Source organism: Lissotriton helveticus, chromosome 1_1 (genome assembly GCF_964261635.1).
Source record: "Lissotriton helveticus chromosome 1_1, aLisHel1.1, whole genome shotgun sequence".
NCBI lineage: Eukaryota > Metazoa > Chordata > Amphibia > Caudata > Salamandridae > Lissotriton > Lissotriton helveticus.
In genome coordinates this window covers 90,850,527-90,870,680 of record NC_136057.1, presented here as the reverse complement: position 1 = coordinate 90,870,680, position 20,154 = coordinate 90,850,527, and the positions used below count along the sequence as shown (strand labels likewise).

The 20,154-nt window shown below is 47.4% G+C and overlaps 1 protein-coding gene across 1 annotated transcript in view; it reads left to right on the top strand.

Moving 5' to 3' along the window:
• The window catches only part of LOC144755458 (uncharacterized), an 83,052-nt gene that overhangs the window by 37,739 nt on the left and 25,159 nt on the right, over window positions 1-20,154 (top strand). Inside the window, exons 2-3 of the mRNA XM_078644452.1 lie at window positions 11,783-11,855; window positions 12,474-12,527. The gene's annotated coding sequence lies outside the window, so the exon portion shown is untranslated. The remainder of the gene's footprint in view (window positions 1-11,782; window positions 11,856-12,473; window positions 12,528-20,154) is intronic.

Sequence of the window (20,154 nt, the reverse complement as noted above, 5' to 3'; positions counted from 1 at the left end):
AGCTTTAGTTTGTCATCGCTACTAAAGAGCCATCAGGAATCACACACAGGAGAAGCAACATGCAATTGCAATGAATGTATAAAGAACTTTAGTTCAAAAGTACTCCTAAAAGATCATCAGCGAACACACACAGGGGAAACACTGTACCATTGCAGTGAGTGTGTGAAGAAATTCAGTCATTTATTAGACCTCCAATTACATAAACTAACACACACAGGGAGACAGCCATTCAAGTGCAGTGAGTGTGTAAAGAGCTTTAGTGGGTCATCAGACCTACAAAAACATAATCAAACACACTCTGGGGAAAAACCTTACCATTGCAATGAATGTGTGAAGAAATTCAGTCAGTTATCAACCCTCCGGAGCCACCAGCGAACACACACAGGGAGAAAACCATATGATTGCACTGAATGTGGAAGTAGTTTTAGTTGTTCCGCTACTCTCAGGATCCATCAGCGAACACACACAGGGGAAAAACAATTCAAGTGTAGTGAATGTATGAAGAGCTTCAGTCAGTTATCAAATCTACAGACACATCAGCGAACACACACAGGGGAAAAACCATACCATTGTAGTGAATGTAAAAGTAGTTTTAGTCGTTACTCAACATTAAGGAGCCTTCAGCGAACACACACATGTCTGCCAAGAATCTGTTCCATCACTAGTTCCATCCACAAACTACATTGGCTGCCAGTGGAGAAAAGCATCCAATTTAAGATGTATTGCCCACAGAATCATTTTTTCTCCAATCTCCTGCTATTCTGGCTAGCCTCATGGCGCCCTATAGACCTACTCGTCAGCTGCGCTCCATGGTTCAGCATCTAGCGGTTGTTCCTCAGTTTAAGAGAGTACGGGCCGGAGGGCGCTCCTTCCCCGTTTGTGCCCTAAGCTTTGGAACTCCCTCCCTGCACATATTAGAAACATTCAAAATCATTTTCTCTTACGTAAAGCCATCACAACTCACCTCTTCCCTGCATAATTGCCTCCTGGGTGTTCTTGGCTTGCTTGTGGCAGTGACATTTTAGCGCTGGGACGCCCCGTTGCTGGGGCAGCTGCGCACTTTATCAAAACATAACATAACAAGCAAAAAGAAACCCTCGTTTTATAAAATGGCAGTGAATGAATGGACATAAAAAGTATATACTGCCTCATGAGCAAACGGTGAAACTTTGTGATGCAGTTGGCACGTCCTCAGACCACAAATAAGATAGATCGTAGCATTCTGAATCATCTGTAATGTGCTTTTGTGTTGCTTTAGCTGTCAAATACACAGTGTTCTCATAGCCCAGTCCTGCTTAGAGGAAGGAGTTCACCGATATAATATGAATATAAGGAGAAAGGATACATCTTCAGTAGCCAAAGATAGTAGAAACTAATGCTTTCCACCGATTTCATTTTAACAAAGTGCTGAGTCTGGGAAGTTTTTCCTACTGCCGACCATCATCATTCTCACCACCACCACAACCCAACCAGTGAGGAACAGCAACAAGACTGCTCTTCAGCACACCCATCCTTATGCATAACACACTACAGGGGTTTGCTCCAGGGTGAAAATCACTTTACTTTCATGTTAACAGCAACAAGTTCTAAATGGGACAATTTTTATTTAGGAACAAGTGGTTTGTACGGTCATTAGTAGCATAATACATTTATAACCCAATACTTTATAAATCTGCATTAATGATACATAACCAAACATCCAAACACCACCAATGTATGGACATGCAAGAGCTTTTAAAACCCCACATACAGAGGTGCGTACCAGGATCAAACCCAATTTACTTTAACGTTAACATGAACTAAATTATGATACAGCAAGAACAATCATGATGCTATGGAATGTACACAATTATGACTTGATTTTACATATTAATAAGAAATTTATATTTTTTGATATATAATAAAACACACGTAGTATGTGTTAGAAAATGCACAAATGAAGATAGATAAGTTGTTCCAATTGTTGCGTGTGCCTCTGGGGTCTCACTCTCTGGTCAAAGGAGTGTGAAATTAATATGAAAAACTAGTTTCTGCTGGTTAGGGGACGTCCCCCTGAGCACAGCATGAGACACGCTAAGCGGGTATTATGAATCTGTGAAGGATCATATATATTGTTGTGCAACATAACGCTGAAGATGACGACCGGTTAAGGGACCTGAGACCCAAGAGCACCCATATGGCTCCAGTCAGCCACAAAAGCCTTGGTATTTTTGAGAACTTAGTTAAAAATGATTTACAATCATTTAATTTTCAAAAGAAATCGAAAAACCACAATCTAACCATCAAAGAAACGGAAGTGTTGAAACGTTTAGCCAACAACCCAACTATCCCGTGTCAAAATGCAGATAAAGGATGGGCATTGGTAACCATGGATACTAGTTTTTATAGAGAAATCATATTATGGACTCTGATACTGATTCTATGCTGGACTACAATCTCACTTAACAGTTTTCCAACATCCTCAAATATTTGTTAAAGAGAGCCGTCGACAACGGAGTCCTCACTGAGAAAGTGAGCAGATATCTTACGCAAACCATTCCCAAGTCGCCCGTAATGTACATGTTACCTAAAGTACATAAAAATCTGCACCTTCCTCAATTTACATCTATTGTTTCTACAAGAGGGAGCATACACAAACCCATAGGCAAATTCTTTGATAAACATCTACAACCCTTCGGTCAAAGTATGAGAACTTACATCAGAGAAACTACAGATTTTACTTCCAGAATTAATCAAATCTCCTTTGCGGCGTATGACGACATGTGGCCATGCGCAGTGGATATGAAATCCTTATATACTTCCATACGACTCCATACCACACTACTTGGGTCTTGAAGCCACTTAAGACACTTTGTTACATTCCAACTGTTACACTTCACGCTCTAACAAAGTTATTTCAAGTGGGAATACCAGTGTTTTTTACAGTTCACTGGGACTTCAATGGCCAATTGTGCCGCTCCAGCTTATGCTCACATTTTCATGCACAAATTTGAGGAGAACAATAATCTGAGGTTGACTACCTGGAAAGAACACTCATTAGTTTTTCTGAGATACATCGATGACATTTTCAGCTTATGGAAAGGGTCACAGAGCAGTCTAATCACTGCACTCAATTCTTTGAATGAAATTCATGACAGAATTCAATTCACTTATGAGATTCATGAAAATACGATGGCATTCCTAGACGTTAAAATCAACAGAGTCTCTAACAAGCTAGAAACCAACATTTTCAGAAAGATCATGGACAGGAACAACATGCTGCATTACAACAGCATTCCCCAACAATCCTTTAAAAATCACCTACCATACTCGCAACTTTTGCGAGTCAAACGGATAGTGTCATACCCCGTAACTTGCTCTGAACAAGTCAACAACATGTTAACTAGATTTGAGCAATATGGATACCCTCAAATGTGTTGGAACACGTCAAACTACGAAGTGCAGCTAAAACCTGGGCTGATCTACTTAAAAGAAAGATCAGAAGAGGATGGTAGTGGAGTCCAAATTTTCCACCATGAGCCTTCGCTTTAAGAACTCCATTATTAAACATTGGTCGATTCTAGCCATGGAACCAGATTTCAAGGGACTCTTCTTTTAGAGGCCAATCTTTACAAACAGTAGAGGCAAAAATATCAAAGAGCTGCTCACACAACAACCCAAAGTTGTCAATAAGAATACTTACAAAGGATCCATACCCTGTTACATCTGCAGCAATTGTAACAATGTTGTAAAAGGAGCTTGGATGACGCATCCAATGAAGGGGACAAGAATCAATCTCAGAGTGACAGCGAACTGTGATACCACCCATGTCATTTATCTTTTGAAATGCCCCTGTGGCCTAGTATATGTGGCCAAGACTGAAAGAAAAATCAAAACCAGAATCCATGAGCACAAAAGCAACATTCGGACCAAAAACACAGAATCAGTGATTGCTGCTCACTTTCTCGAACATCACAGTGGAGAAATTGGAAGGAAGAGATAATAACAACTGTCGTCGTTGTCTTCTTCAAAGTGGAAATCATTGGATTACATTTCTCAACTCACTCAAGCCCAATGGCCATAATGACAGAATGGCATTTTCTTGTTATCTGTAACACCAGCATGGACTCTTATAATGCTCTCTTTTCATTTAATGCTATCATCTCATAGTAATTCCTGTAGCTTTAGTGTAATTACTTTCACCACCAATCACACTTCTTTATCTCCTTACACATTTTTCTTACTACTCTTATATGTTCAGAACAGCGTTTTTTTTATTCTAACGTTTTGTTCGCGCACTTTGTACATGGTGAATTCCATTTGCATCTTTAGGTTATCAACTCTTGAATACACTAACTCCTCTCCACTTCACAGGTCTCTCATGTTAGTTTCACTCTTGCTGCTCCACTTTCACTCTTCAGCTCATTTTACCATTGCACAACCCTTAGTGTGTTAATTTTTTATTTACATTGTCATTATTGTATTCTTTTTTTTTCTCCATTCAGCTTCTTATCTTGTACAACCCCTGCTGTATTCAACTCTTATTGTTATTTCCATTTTCTATATTGGAACTATTTTTTTATTTGGGCATCATAACACGGGTGCTTTGGCCTGGTATGTTTTTACATTAGAATTGTATATATTTTGTATACAGATTGTGTCCGTTTTATTCAGTTACATGTCATCTGGTCAGATTTTGTCATTTTGATACACATCCTGTTATTTCTGATATTTGCACTCGCATATTTACATTGTGTAAAACTCCGTATTTACACATGTTACAAGATGGCACCCACCCGCGATCACCCACACTCTGACCTTTCAGTCCCCTTTCACTTGTTAATCTTCACTTGTTAAACACCCAGCCTCCCACTCGGGTTACACGTTTTGGATCACGCTCAATATCCTAGCAACAATACCGCTGAAAGTACACCAGCTCATTTTGGGCTTAGATCTTGGCACTCACATTCTTTGTACACCCTATGGTTACGTTTTTTGAGATATTGTGTTTTCCATTCATCATGAGTATCGCTCCATGGCTTTTCTGTGCACTCTGCACATCCCATGATGCACTGGGCCAGGGACAGACTAATTTGCATATAGCCAGGTTCTGAGCTGGGATGGGGCAGTGAGCTAAATAACGGTGATGGATCAAGCCCTGATCTTTGGACTGGGTAAGAGTGGTCTTCTTAATTCAGACACTCTGTTCATCACCACCCCCTTTTCTGAATCGTTTTTGGCCACTATAGGTGTGGCAGGGTATACTCAGACATGAGTCCCTTGCTCACTGCTCCATCAGGATTCAAGCAAGCCGGGCCGACGAGGCTGAAATGCCAGAAACCGGTCCCCGGTAGCTTGTCTCCTTTCTGGTGAAGAATTGGCTTGGTAGTTTGGTCTGCCCTGTTCCCATGATGCACTGGGCCAGGGACAGACTAATTTGCATATAGCCAGGTTCTGAGCTGGGATGGGGCAGTGAGCTAAATAACGGTGATGGATCAAGCCCTGATCTTTGGACTGGGTAAGAGTGGTCTGCTTAATTCAGACACTCTGTTCATCACCACCCCCTTTTCTGAATCGTTTTGGGCCACTATAGGTGTGGCAGGGTATAATCAGACATGAGTCCCTTGCTCACTGCTCCATAAGGATTCAAGCAAGCCGGGCCGACGAGGCTGAAATGCCAGAAACCGGTCCCCGGTAGCTTGTCTCCTTTCTGGTGAAGAATTGGCTTGGTAGTTTGGTCTGCCCTGTTCCCATGATGCACTGGGCCAGGGACAGACTAATTTGCATATAGCCAGGTTCTGAGCTGGGATGGGGCAGTGAGCTAAATAACGGTGATGGATCAAGCCCTGATCTTTGGACTGGGTAAGAGTGGTCAGCTTAATTCAGACACTCTGTTCATCACCACCCCCTTTTCTGAATCGTTTTTGGCCACTATAGGTGTGGCAGGGTATACTCAGACATGAGTCCCTTGCTCACTGCTCCATCAGGATTCAAGCAAGCCGGGCCGACGAGGCTGAAATGCCAGAAACCGGTCCCCGGTAGCTTGTCTCCTTTCTGGTGAAGAATTGGCTTGGTAGTTTGGTCTGCCCTGTTCCCATGATGCACTGGGCCAGGGACAGACTAATTTGCATATAGCCAGGTTCTGAGCTGGGATGGGGCAGTGAGCTAAATAACGGTGATGGATCAAGCCCTGATCTTTGGACTGGGTAAGAGTGGTCTGCTTAATTCAGACACTCTGTTCATCACCACCCCCTTTTCTGAATCGTTTTTGGCCACTATAGGTGTGGCAGGGTATACTCAGACATGAGTCCCTTGCTCACTGCTCCATCAGGATTCAAGCAAGCCGGGCCGACGAGGCTGAAATGCCAGAAACCGGTCCCCGGTAGCTTGTCTCCTTTCTGGTGAAGAATTGGCTTGGTAGTTTGGTCTGCCCTGTTCCCATGATGCACTGGGCCAGGGATAGACTAATTTGCATATAGCCAGGTTCTGAGCTGGGATGGGGCAGTGAGCTAAATAACGGTGATGGATTAAGCCCTGATCTTTGGACTGGGTAAGAGTGGTCTGCTTAATTCAGACACTCTGTTCATCACCACCCCCTTTTCTGAATCGTTTTTGGCCACTATAGGTGTGGCAGGGTATACTCAGACATGACTCACTTGCTCACTGCTCCATCAGGATTCAAGCAAGCCGGGCCGACGAGGCTGAAATGCCAGAAACCGGTCCCCGGTAGCTTGTCTCCTTTCTGGTGAAGAATTGGCTTGGTAGTTTGGTCTGCCCTGTTCCCATGATGCACTGGGCCAGGGACAGACTAATTTGCATATAGCCAGGTTCTGAGCTGGGATGGGGCAGTGAGCTAAATAACGGTGATGGATCAAGCCCTGATCTTTGGACTGGGTAAGAGTGGTCTGCTTAATTCAGACACTCTGTTCATCACCACCCCCTTTTCTGAATCGTTTTTGGCCACTATAGGTGTGGCAGGGTATAATCAGACATGAGTCCCTTGCTCACTGCTCCATCAGGATTCAAGCAAGCCGGGCCGACGAGGCTGAAATGCCAGAAACCGGTCCCCGGTAGCTTGTCTCCTTTCTGGTGAAGAATTGGCTTGGTAGTTTGGTCTGCCCTGTTCCCATGATGCACTGGGCCAGGGACAGACTAATTTGCATATAGCCAGGTTCTGAGCTGGGATGGGGCAGTGAGCTAAATAACGGTGATGGATCAAGCCCTGATCTTTGGACTGGGTAAGAGTGGTCTGCTTAATTCAGACACTCTGTTCATCACCACCCCCTTTTCTGAATCGTTTTTGGCCACTATAGGTGTGGCAGGGTATACTCAGACATGAGTCCCTTGCTCACTGCTCCATCAGGATTCAAGCAAGCCGGGCCGACGAGGCTGAAATGCCAGAAACCGGTCCCCGGTAGCTTGTCTCCTTTCTGGTGAAGAATTGGCTTGGTAGTTTGGTCTGCCCTGTTCCCATGATGCACTGGGCCAGGGACAGACTAATTTGCATATAGCCAGGTTCTGAGCTGGGATGAGGCAGTGAGCTAAATAACGGTGATGGATCAAGCCCTGATCTTTGGACTGGGTAAGAGTGGTCTGCTTAATTCAGACACTCTGTTCATCACCACCCCCTTTTCTGAATCGTTTTTGGCCACTATAGGTGTGGCAGGGTATACTCAGACATGAGTCCCTTGCTCACTGCTCCATCAGGATTCAAGCAAGCCGGGCCGACGAGGCTGAAATGCCAGAAACCGGTCCCCGGTAGCTTGTCTCCTTTCTGGTGAAGAATTGGCTTGGTAGTTTGGTCTGCCCTGTTCCCATGATGCACTGGGCCAGGGACAGACTAATTTGCATATAGCCAGGTTCTGAGCTGGGATGGGGCAGTGAGCTAAATAACGGTGATGGATCAAGCCCTGATCTTTGGACTGGGTAAGAGTGGTCTGCTTAATTCAGACACTCTGTTCATCACCACCCCCTTTTCTGAATCATTTTTGGCCACTATAGGTGTGGCAGGGTATACTCAGACATGAGTCCCTTGCTCACTGCTCCATCAGGATTCAAGCAAGCCGGGCCGACGAGGCTGAAATGCCAGAAACCGGTCCCCGGTAGCTTGTCTCCTTTCTGGTGAAGAATTGGCTTGGTAGTTTGGTCTGCCCTGTTCCCATGATGCACTGGGCCAGGGACAGACTAATTTGCATATAGCCAGGTTCTGAGCTGGGATGAGGCAGTGAGCTAAATAACGGTGATGGATCAAGCCCTGATCTTTGGACTGGGTAAGAGTGGTCTGCTTAATTCAGACACTCTGTTCATCACCACCCCCTTTTCTGAATCACTCTGCACATCCGGCATGTTTATTTCAAGCACGCAGTTCTAGACCATTACGATTCAGTTAAACACTTGGTTATCGTGTTACGGTTCACTTACTCACCTCACCCGGCATGTTCATAGTGATCATGATGTTCTACACTAGATGGCATGACCCATGAGTCGAGGACTCGCTGCCCATATTATTTTTGTAATATTTTTGCAATGTTTCAACGTTTATTGCGGGTCACACGTTTATGTTGATTTGAGTTTGCACTTCTTTTTACGTTACTGTCATAATTTGACTCACCCATGCTTTACGTGATAATGTGATTGTTAGTTGACAATACATTTAAAGGCTCCCACTAAGTATCATTGCTTTCTTTTTTGTAGATGATGCTCCCTGACGAAGGGCCGTAAGAGCCCGAAATGCATCAGGGAAACATGTTTATATGAATGATGGTCGCACTCAAGTTTAGAACTTGATCCCTTGATATGAGATACCAATATCAATCATGAATAAATTCTCATGAACGCACCATTCAAGATCATAGCAGTCCTTGAATGATCCTTCACCGATTCATAATACCCGCTTAGCGGGTCCCACGCTGTGCTCAGGGGGACGTCCCCTAACCAGGAGACGCTACTTTTTCATGTAATAAAACAACGCGTTTATTTGAATTCATGGTATTTGACTGCTGATTGTATAGGAGATCTTAAATGTGATTTATTCCCTAAACTATACAGATTATTTGTGCTTTCAGCAAGGAGCCTAGTTTATTTGGCAATAGAGTGGTCAAATCTCGATAGCATGACTGCAGTTTAGTTACTTTCTTCCCATACAAAAGATCAACTGCACACAAAACATTTCAGGAACAAAAATACACAACATTAGTTCCTGTGAGAGAATAGTGGTCTCACAGGTAAGTACGAGACTCACGAGTGGGAGCTTTGGGGGGGTTGAGACCAAGCTTCCCTAAGGTCTAGGTTGGCACTCAAGTTGCACCACCAGCGAAACTGGGGCGTCCGGGTGCTGAGTGCAGGGGCTCAACGTTAGCCAATTGGGCTAAGAGGGCCTTTGGTTAGGAGCTGCTCTCTGGCAGGCCACTCGGGTTTGTGAGCCAAGTTCCTGGGGTTAAGGTGCACCACCAGCGTCAAAGGGGCGGCTGGGTGCAGGGTGCCTAGGAGACGTCGGAAACCCAGTGCTTCTCAATGGGGACTTTCAGTTCAGAAAAAATCCTGCAGGCTCGGGCATGGAGACTTCCTGAAGGCAATCACCCGCTCGAAAGGTAAGTTGGATTCTTGGGGGATGCCTGGACACCATCGGTTGGGCCACCCAAGGCCGTGGGGCATTGGGTGCTGAGGTGTCTTCTGGCATCAAGTTTTCCTACCCGCTCCGGTCGTGGTGACCCTTCAAATTGAAGCTGCAGGCGTCGTCTCGAAGCTTGAGGAAGGTCGGGGGTCACCATATTCTAGGCCAGGATCGCTAGGGTGTGACCTTTTCTGGGTGTTGGGGCACTTGAGCTCCGGCCATGGTGTCGGGTGGAGAGTGGTGCAAAATCGCAGAGCTGCCTGGATCCGAATTCTGTGGGTGAGTCTTTGCTTGAGCAAGTTCGGTGCTCACAGGAGACAGAGTCTGTAAGATGGGTGCAGGGGAAGGCCTCTGGGCTCTGGGGAGCTGCTGCTGCTGGATACGCCAGTTTATTCGCTGTAGGCAGGTCGGAGTCAGGACAGGCCAGTAGGGCTGTGGCCAAGGCAGTAGGCGTCCTCTACTTTCTGGGTCAGCATGGCTTATTTGGTCCTTGTTCTTTCTTCCTCGAATCTGAGGAGGCAAGGTTCAGGATCACCCCTAAATACTAAATTTAGGAGCCTTACAGAGGTGTGCAGATTGGGACCAATGGGTCCCTTCCTTGGGGTGAGTACACCCCCTACTATGCCACCCTCCGGTGGGAGTGGAGCATGAGCCTCTCTCCAGTTTGCTGTGATCACCATCTTCAAGATGACGGGGACTGAGATGTGTGCCTCACCTCAACTCCCCCACTTAATGGTGGGGTTGGCAAAGGTGGGCACACTTCTCTTTCTCACTGGGTTTTCCTGCCGGTTCTCCTGCCTAAAGTGGGGGTCACAACAGAGGGAGTAAGATGCTGGGGCAGCTAAAGGCAGAGACAGCTTACAAAGGTGGCAGGCCTTTGAAGCTTTCCCTTCATGGTCCCAGCCTATCATGGGGGGTGAGGCATGACATCTCTGCCCAGGATGGGCTTTGGTTTTTGACCCAGAGAGCGGAGGCTCTCTACCCAGGGATCCAGAAATCTGTCTGGTGGAGGCAAATGGTGGGTAGCCAATCAGGAACCACACCAGAGCTGGTTGTTTTTCAGGGGTATCTCTAAGATGCCCTCTGTGGTGCATTTTACATTAAATTCGACACTGGCATCAGTGTGGGTTTAATGTGCTGAGAAGTTTGCTACCAAACTTCCCAGAATTCAGTAAAGCCATTATGGTGCTGTGGAGTTCGTAATGACAAATTCCCAGCCTATAGAATCTTTAATGCAGCACTGCACTTACAATGTCTAAGAATGGACTTAGACACTGAAGGAGTACAGGGCTCATGCAACCGTACCCTCACCACTGGTATAGTGCACCCAGCTAGAGGGATGGCTTATCTATACCATTGGCAGTGGGCTGCAAGCATGGCACACAGGTATGTGCGTCATGTCGACTTTTCACAATTCTCTGCACCAAAATATGCGGCCTGCAATGGCAGTGTATGTGTGTTAAGGTACAGGGCCTCTAAGGGTGGCACAAAATGTGCTGCAACCCTTAGAGGCCTGTCCTGGTCACAGTGCCCTTACCTGTGGCCAGATATGTGCCAATTGTTGGTACAAAGGTCCAATCTTGGAAGAGAACACAGGCCCTGGGAGCTTGATTGGCAGAGTCCCAGGGCACATCAAGTCTGGTTGCATCAGAAGTCAGGCAAAACGTGGGTGGTACCCATTCAAAAAAGGGCGCTTTCCTACACCAACACATTGATGCCTTGTTGCTTTCATTCGCAGCATTCGCACACTGCATCAGCTTGAACTTGAATCACTGTTACTCAGAAACCAGGTTATCTATAATTCTGAGAGTCTGGTTGACTGATTAATGAGGGGTGCTCACAATTATGTACAAGGGCTTTAATATGCCGTTTGTGAATAAGATTGTTTTGCTTCGCAAGTTTAACGGGATGTAAATGGAAAGATGGGAGTTATGAAGAAGGGCCTGTGTTGTTGGGGTCTGTTCTCTGAGGCTGTGGGTGCGCTCCATATTCACTGAGACCTTTTCCAGCAAGGGATCATGAATCTTGGTGACCCAAAAAAGTATATTTATTCACAACCATAGTTGCTTCACAATGGCTTCCAGAGCACAAGAGTTCCTTTAGTTTTGTTGGTTCAGGGCGGTTATTTGGAAGATCGGGTGAAGTGTGATTGTTGGCTGATTTAAAACCTTCTTTTTACTTCCTTTCAAGGTATTCTTGGATGATCAGACGGTGCTGTGACGTGAGGCTGACACCCTTGAAGGAAGTAAAAAAGAATTGCCAGGTAGTGTTTCTTAGCACCCTAAGCTTCCCTTTCCCCTGTTTCCTCTTTCTCTATTCCCTCTCTCAATCTCAGTTTATTTATGTCTCTCCAACTTCAACATTTGACTCCCTCTGTACACTATTCTTGTTGCTATCAGACTTCTGATAATAACCCAGTGGAGCTACATTCCACCTGGAACATGTTGTGGGCCTCGTGCAGTTCATGTTCCTTATCAAGTTGGGCTGCACTGGGCCGTGAGCACTTGCCTCCTGTTTGCCCAGCAGTTCCTTCACTATTTGGGTTTCAGCACCAGGATGCCCGTAGGGTTGCAGAGCGCTTTATACATGTCAAAAATAAATAAAACATTTAGTATTTGTCTCCTGCTCTACACCATGTGAAACTGTGCCCCCTCTGGCTGTTCTTTCTGCGTCTTTTCTCTCTGGTTCTGACTTCCACCTCTTTACGTCCTCCCCTCCTGCCCTTTTCTGTCTTCTTTGCCACTTCAGGGGTTGTTTTGTGTAACTGTAGTGATTGTGGAAGATAGTGTTTTTTTCTCTTCCCTCTGTTTGTTTGTTTTGTTTTTGTCTTTTTTGTCCTTTTTTGGTTTCCTTTACAGCTGTGATGTTTTTCCATTGTCAGGTGTTGCAGTGACCAGGTCCTGTCGGAGGAGTGTGATGAGTTCTGGGCCACCAGGTAAGTCCTTATCATCCCCCAATTTTACATGGTGAATTTCACTGAGCTAACTGGACACGGCCTCAGTCTACATTGACATTTGAAGCAGTGGTTACAACAAGACTGATTCCTTAGTTTAAAACAAATGGCCTTTCCTAGATCACTAGTGTAGGAGAGTAGGGTCTGCTTGCTATGGTCACCCCCACTTTTTGCTGTGATTCTCTGGTTTTTCGACTGTATTGTGGCTGTGGGCATGCTAATCAGACCCACAACCCAGCTGTTCTCTCTCTAAATTGATACCATGTACTTTAGGTACATACCTGATTGGGTATTGGGTCACCTTTGTGAGCCCCTCTATAGTGTACCATAGGTACCCAGGGCATACGTGCATCCAAGGCCTACCAGGGGCTGCAGCATGTATTATGCCACCCCTGGCTGGCAATCCAAACTGACAGCACAGGCTGATCACTCAGCTTGGTGTCTATATATAAGGTAGCTATAGACACATAGTAATCTATAAGTCACTCCTATGGCAGGCCTTAACAATCCTGGAGGCAGAATGCTTGGTTTTATGTGAGATGGTGCTCTGGCATGAGCTGAGCCCCTCTGCAGCTTTCAGAACCATCGCCTTATAGCTGCTCTATGATATAGCCATACTATATACTCTTAAGTGCATTATAATCCTCACGGTTAATGCTAACATTGGTTTGGCTTCATCAAAACATGTCATGTAAGGTGTCAAACACTTTGGAATAATACCCCCCCCCCCTCCAATTCTGGTGGCGGGGGTAGCATTCCACCCTTCTAGAGGGTAAAGACATGTAGGTTACTGCTTTACCCGGTTAAAGTTAAACAGAGCCTCAGCATCACAAAATGGATGCTACTGCCACAGACACGAGTCTGACCTCCTGTTGCTGGGGGAAACTCCAGCAAGGGCAGCCTGGACAGTAGGTTTCCTGTCCAGGGAGGTGCCAGCACCTCTCCAGACAGAGGTTTTGTGTATTGGGACAGGGAGGGCTGCATTCCAAGAATGCATTCAGTGAATGCATCTAGACACTGCCTGGGGCACACAAGGTGCTCCATGCATAGCCCGGTTCAAACCCGTTGCTGGGGCACTCCAGCCCCAGCTCTGGCATGAAACTGGACAAAGGGCAAGGGGTGTAACCACCCCCTTCTCAGGTCCACCCATAGGAGGGACCTAGTCAGGTAATCCAGCCCCCTTTCTTAGTATAAGTGTAGGAGCTGTGCCCCCAAGACTTTAGATTATCCTGGACGAATCTTTGAAAGACAAATCTTGGACCTTCGACATTCCATTCTGACTGGAAGACGGAAGACATCTCCCTTGTGGTCAAGGAGTGATCGCCCTGTGCAAACAGGCACCAACAGCAACTTTGCCGGTCTGCATTTTCATGGCTCCCGTCGGAACCCGAAGACTCTGCGACACAAGAACTGGACTTCCAGACTTCTATGACCCCGACCCACATCCACAGCAAAGCTGAGACCCGTGGCGGACACGAGAGACGTGGGACCGGACATCTTGAACATCCTGCATTTTGCTACCTGCACTCCTTTCCTGAAGCCTCAGTAAGTTGTGCATTGGGATACAAGAAGCCCCAGCCCCGAGCACCATTTGCATCGAAGCCCAGGCCCCCACACTCCGCGAGTGTCCCGTGGGCTCCGCCTTTGCATTTAAGCTCGACCCATCTTCCCAGTTCCTTGTCCGTTGGCTGGTGAGCCCCCTGAAGATGCCATCTTGAATTGACTTTGCTTTTCTGGTTGCTCCAGGCTTTCTCCAACTTCCCTAAAAAGGAGAAGTGCCACAGACCTTGCTGGTCTGCAAGAGAGCCAATCTTGACATCCTGCGTGGGTTGCAGTTGCCAAGCCTTGTTGGGTCTAATCCAGATATCGACACCGCAGTCATCTAGATCCATCGTGGGACAGCTCGAATCCAGCGCCTGGTCATCATCGATGCCTCATTGACCTCGGGGCTGAAGCGACAAACTCACCTTCTTCACCTTCAAGCACCCGACATTGCCTGGTTCCTTCCTTGTACCTTCCTGGTCAATGGGTAGTGTCCCAGACTCTGTCCCCTCTACTTTCAGGCTCTTCACATCACCGATCCACCCTTGGATCCACCCGGACACTTTTCCTCTGGTCGCCTGAAGCACTTCTTTGCAGCTCTCCATAGAAAACGACGACGAAACCAGACACGAAAAGGCAACTTTACACCCGGCTTCCCTGGGTGAGGTAACACGAGTACTCCAGTGCTCCCGTGGGTCTTGACTCTCGAAGTATCCTAGTCTAACAGGGTTCCATCCTAGTCCATCCGGAAGTGTCCTTAAATTGCATATTTGTAACTTCTTCGTTTCCCATAGAAAGTCAATGGTAACCCGCGTCTGTGTTTAGACACTGCACGCGTCTCCCGTGGGCCTCCTACTTTCTAACCTTTGGTTGTTTAGTGTAGCCCTCACGATTCCACAGGCCCCAGGCCTGCTTTTAACTCTCACGTGGTACTTATACCAATTTCTTAGTTTATGATTTGCAAGGCCCCTAGGGCATAACGTATCCTGTGCAACTTACCGTATATTAACTGTGTTACTTGTATTTTTACCTCTGACCTCATAAAGAGTGCAGAAGGGTTGTGTTAAGATTAAATACATATATATTTGATATATACCTTGTGTGGTGTCCTTTCATTTGGTATTCAAGGGATTATATATGGTAAAACAACTTGCTTAACTCGCCTACTGAAGTCTTAGCCTGAAGACTGCTGGTCCATGCTACCACTAGGATAGCTTTCTATAAGGTTGACTTTACAACCACCATCAATAAGAGTCGTTTAGACTGGTGCACGGTGCCCTCTAGAACTAGTGGACATCATATGCCAGGCTAACTTCTCACATTGGTGTGCAGCAGTTGGGATAAGAGCTTGCAATTTGTTTTACCAAATAATCTTGTAATATCATCTGAAAGATCATATCAAGGTACCTGTAGGTACATATAAATCAAGTCTTAGATATACGTAAGTTCTACTGAACTTAGTAGTTGTAGGTGGTAAGGGCTTAGCACACCCTGACTGCAACTCCTAGAGAGGTTCTAGTAGGAAACCATTTAGTGTAGGTAGGTTCCCACACCACACCTCACTAGAAAATGTCCTTGGAAGCAGGCCCTAGTGGACCTCTTCAAGAAGAAACCCAGAGGGTACCTTCTAAGTATGACTCATTCACTTTTCAAGAACTGAGAAGCCTGTGTGCAGTCAGAAAGTTGAGACAAGGACAGAGTCCAACCTTTTACCACGTGGTAGATATCTTAGTGGCCCATGATGTAGAGAATGCATCAGACCCAGGTAGCCAAGGGGGTAGAGAGGGGGGGCCGTCTCTCAACCGAGGAAAATATAACTGGGGAAGAACCAGTTGTCTCTGATGAGGATGATGATCAGGATGCAGTTGATGGTGCTGACCTGGGCAACCTAGGACTAACTGGAAGTGGAGAGGGCCAAGGCAGGCCCCCTCCATTCACCCCAGTAGGCCTAACACTGGAAACAGAAGGCACAGGTCACAATCCAGTGGCTCTGAGCATTCTGATTCCTCAGTAAGGTCCAATGCCTCTGCTTTGAGGAGGATGTCTTCTCCTCAGAGAAGAGAGCATAAAGCTAGAATAAGAGAGGCCAAGCTTAGTATCAAGAGGCAAGAAGTTGTCCATGCAAAAGAGACCCTAGCTCTTGAGAGAGAGATGAAATTGAGTGGGCTAGAGCCCACTGGTGGCAGCATAATTCCTAGAGATAGGGAAAGATCTCATGACCATAGAAACCTGAACAAGATTGTCCCTCCCTATCAGATTGGGGATGACATCCACAAATGGATAACTGCTTTGGAGAGGGCCTGCAAAGTACAGCAGATACCCAAAAGTCAGTGGGCAGCAATCTTGTGGCTCTCCTTTTCAGATAAAGCAGAGATAAGCTCCTGACAGTTAATAACCAGGATGCTGAGAACTACTATGTCCTGAAGAGAGCTCTGATAGATGGGTTTGGCCTAACCACTGAGCAGTACAGGTTGCTGTTCAGGGATAACCAAAAGACACAGACTCAGGACTGGACTGATTTTGTATATTTTGCTACTAAGGCTCTGGAAGGCTGGTTATTGGGCAGTAAAGTAAGTGACTATACAGGATTGTATAACCTTTTTATGAGAGAACAGATTCTTAATAACTGTCAAAACCAGCTATTGCATCAACACCTGGTTGACTCTGATTTGACCTCTCCACAAGAATTGGAAAAGAAGGCAGACACATGGGTCAGAACCAGGGTGAAGCAGAAGGTACAGAACCAAGGTGGTGATCAGAAGAAGCAAGACCAAAAGGGTGGGGAGATAGCAAAAGACCAGAAGTCTTCTCAAGGTCCCTAAAAAGCTTCTAATGGTGGGGGTTCCCAACAATCTAAAAAGAAAGAAGGCCCAAAGAAACCTTTGTGCAAGTACAGACAAACTTCTTTAATTAATGACAAAGTGGCTCAGGCCTACAGGGACACATGTGCTAGCGTCACAATGGTGACGCCTGGCTTTGTGGATCCTGGACAGATCATACTAGGTGAAAATTACCTACTGACCAATGCTAGCAATGTTACTACCATTTACAGTATGACAATTGTTAATTTCTCCTGGGGAGGAGTAACTGGCCTCAAAAAGGTTGTGGTTAGCTCAGACCTACCTGTAGAATGCTTGCTTGGAAATGACCTGGAGACTTCAGGTTGGGCTGAAGTGGAGTATAGGACCCATGCAGAAATGTTAGGGATATCAGCTCATGTCCTTGCTGTGACTAGGTCACAGGTCAGAAATAGCAACACTGAACTGGCACTGGAACAATGGACCCGTTGCCTACCAGGAGGAGAAGCAGGTGGGTTAAGGCAGTGCCTTCCCCATTGCCTCAGGAAGAGGATCAGCATTCACAGGTGTTGGACTTGGCCCTTCTGGCAGGTTCACCCCTAAACTTTTTGCTTTTAATTGTGACATGGTGTTAGTGATTTTTTTGTTTGCTTCTCTGCACTTTACCACTGTGTCCCAGGGTAAAGTGCGTGCGTGTAGTAAGGTTGGCCTGCCCTCCCATAGGAATGCATGGGGAATGTATGTGTCCCTGGTAGTTCCTGATGCGTGGGGAGTGCAGGTGCGAGTTTGGTATGTGCGGACTTATGTGATTAAATGCTGCGCGATGATGTGTGCGGCATAATTGTGCCTAGTGTGGAAGTGCCACTTCCAGAAGTTGGCATGTCTGTGTAAATTATGTGAATTGGCTGTCTGGCTTGTGATTGGCTGGACCTGGCTGGTGAGCCTGGCTCCAGGAGTCAGGATGGGTCTGCCCCGGTGGTGAGTGGAGAGATCTGCATGAGTGATGTGAGGGAGGAGTGCACCTGGGACCTGAATAGGGCTGGGCTTTCCCCACACAATGCTGGCTCTGCCCCCTGTGGTGCGACTGATGACCCTACCCATCCTGTGAATAGGCAGAGGGGCTGAGCAAAACAAAGTGCTCAGGAACCAGTTGTATCTGGTTCGCCCCTTGCCTGCACCCTTGTAGACAAAGGATTTCTTGGTATAAGAAGGGGCTGTGACCCCATACAAAATGTTATTTTTCCTGATCCTAACTTGAGGGGGCCCTGCTGCTGCTGGGTGCCAGGAGGAACCGCCACTGGGGACTGCCTCCCTGCCTGGAGGGCCCTATGAGCTGGCCCCTGGGCCTAGCCTTTGCCCCCCCCCCACCTTCCTAAGGACCTTGCTGGACTTCTTTTTGACTGGGAAACTTTGTCCCTAAAGCGCCTGGGCAGCGCTTGATATCCCTGCCCAGGAGCGCTGCTGTTCTCACCTGCAGCCCAGCGCTGCGATCCCTAACTCGAGTGATCCCCCAGCGTGAGGATCCCCCCTTTTTTGCCATTCCAGAGCATGTGCCCACCCTGCAGAATCGCCGCTATTCTTCTATCCAAGAGCGTAGGTGCCCACCCTGCGTCTTGGTGTCCTGGTTTCCCCTTACACGGGTGCCCACCCCGAGTTAGTCCGCCAGGGACCTCATCGTTACAACGGGAGCCTACCCTGTACTTTCACAAGGTATCGCCGCGCCGCCATTTTCCAGCGCGCCCTGGAGCCGAGAGGCTCATCCTAAGGGCCGCGCTGCCATTGGCTGCCCCTGAAAAGTACAACAGGAAGCGGACGGGAGCCCACCCCGCGCTCCTGGACTGGAGAGGCTCGCCCGACCCCGCCGCGAGCACAAGGACGGTGCCTGCACCCGGGGCCCCCTGGTAGCGTGGGAGAGCCCTGCGGGTGCCGCACTGCTGCCCTGCCGCCCAGACAGAAGGAGACTGAGTCCGGATCCCGAGTCCAGCCCAGCAACCTCCGGTGAGTGGGGGCCCGTTGTAGTCTTGTGGGGAGAGAGGGAGGCGTCGGGGCACATTGCCGGTGCTTGCCCCCCCACAGTAGTGCTATCATCATTTTAGAGAAGTGTGGCTCAATGGTTAGAGCGGCAGACCCTGATGCAGTAGTCTGGCCGGGACCAGGGTTCAATTCCCGCCTTGGTGGGGCTTGGGCTCAATTTCCTCGTCCCTGATAATTCTCACCTTGGTGCCTATTCTAATCATGAGTCCCACTCTGCACCTCTGGGCAATAGCTTGCTTAATCTCTACAACGGCCCCAACAACGCTGAGGATGCCTGACTTCACCTTGGAGGTGCCCAGGAGTGGGCTCCTCACAGGGAAATGCCAGGAAGGGTTCCTCGGTGGTATTCGTACAAGCGCCGAGATGCCTACGGGTAGTCGTGCGCTATACAAGTGCGTAATCATCATCATTATTCATCATTTTGGGGCCGTGTCTGTAGGGGTAGAGTGGCCCCGGTTGGCAGTGGGCCGCTCCCCTGTTGCCCGCAGCATTGCTTCCTTTCGAGTCCCCCGAGACTGACTCCCATGTCGTGGACATTTGGTTTAGAGCCCCGTGGCTCCCTCTTCTTTGGGGGCAGTTGTCTGGAGCCCACAAGGAGCTCCTGGTGCCATGGTCTTCCAGAGTCCCCAGAGGAGGGACTCCAACGATTCCGGGCATTGTAGCTAGAGCCTAGAAGGCTCCCGGGCGCATTTCGTTTCTAGAGCCCCGAGGCCCGTGGGGGCCCAGTTGTGGTTCATAGCGCCCACGAGGCTCTCCCATTGTGTTCGGGCCCTACTGGTCATTTGGAGCCCCACAAAAGAGCCAGGAGGCACGCTGGTGCCAGGCTCAATTATCCAGCTGCCCAGCACTTAGTGGGCAGCTGCTACGTTTAGGCCCCTTGTGAATCTTCTTTGGCTGCCTGCGCAGCCTGCCCTGACTTTGCTGAACAAAGGGCTTTTCAGCCCCTGAGAGGCCGGTTGGCCTGGGGACAGTTGATGTGTTGGGGTACATGTCTTTGGTTCTATGTGATCTTTGCGCAATTGGTGATTACCTGCCTAATGTGTCTTACCTACACTGCTGAATGTGTTTTTATGCATCATGTGTCTTACCTACACCGCTGAATGTGTTTTTATGCATCATGTGTCTTACCTACACCGCTGAACGTGTTTGTATGCATCATGTGTCTTACCTACACCGCTGAATGTGTATTTATGCATCATGTGTCTTACCTATACCTCTGAATGTGTTTTCATGCG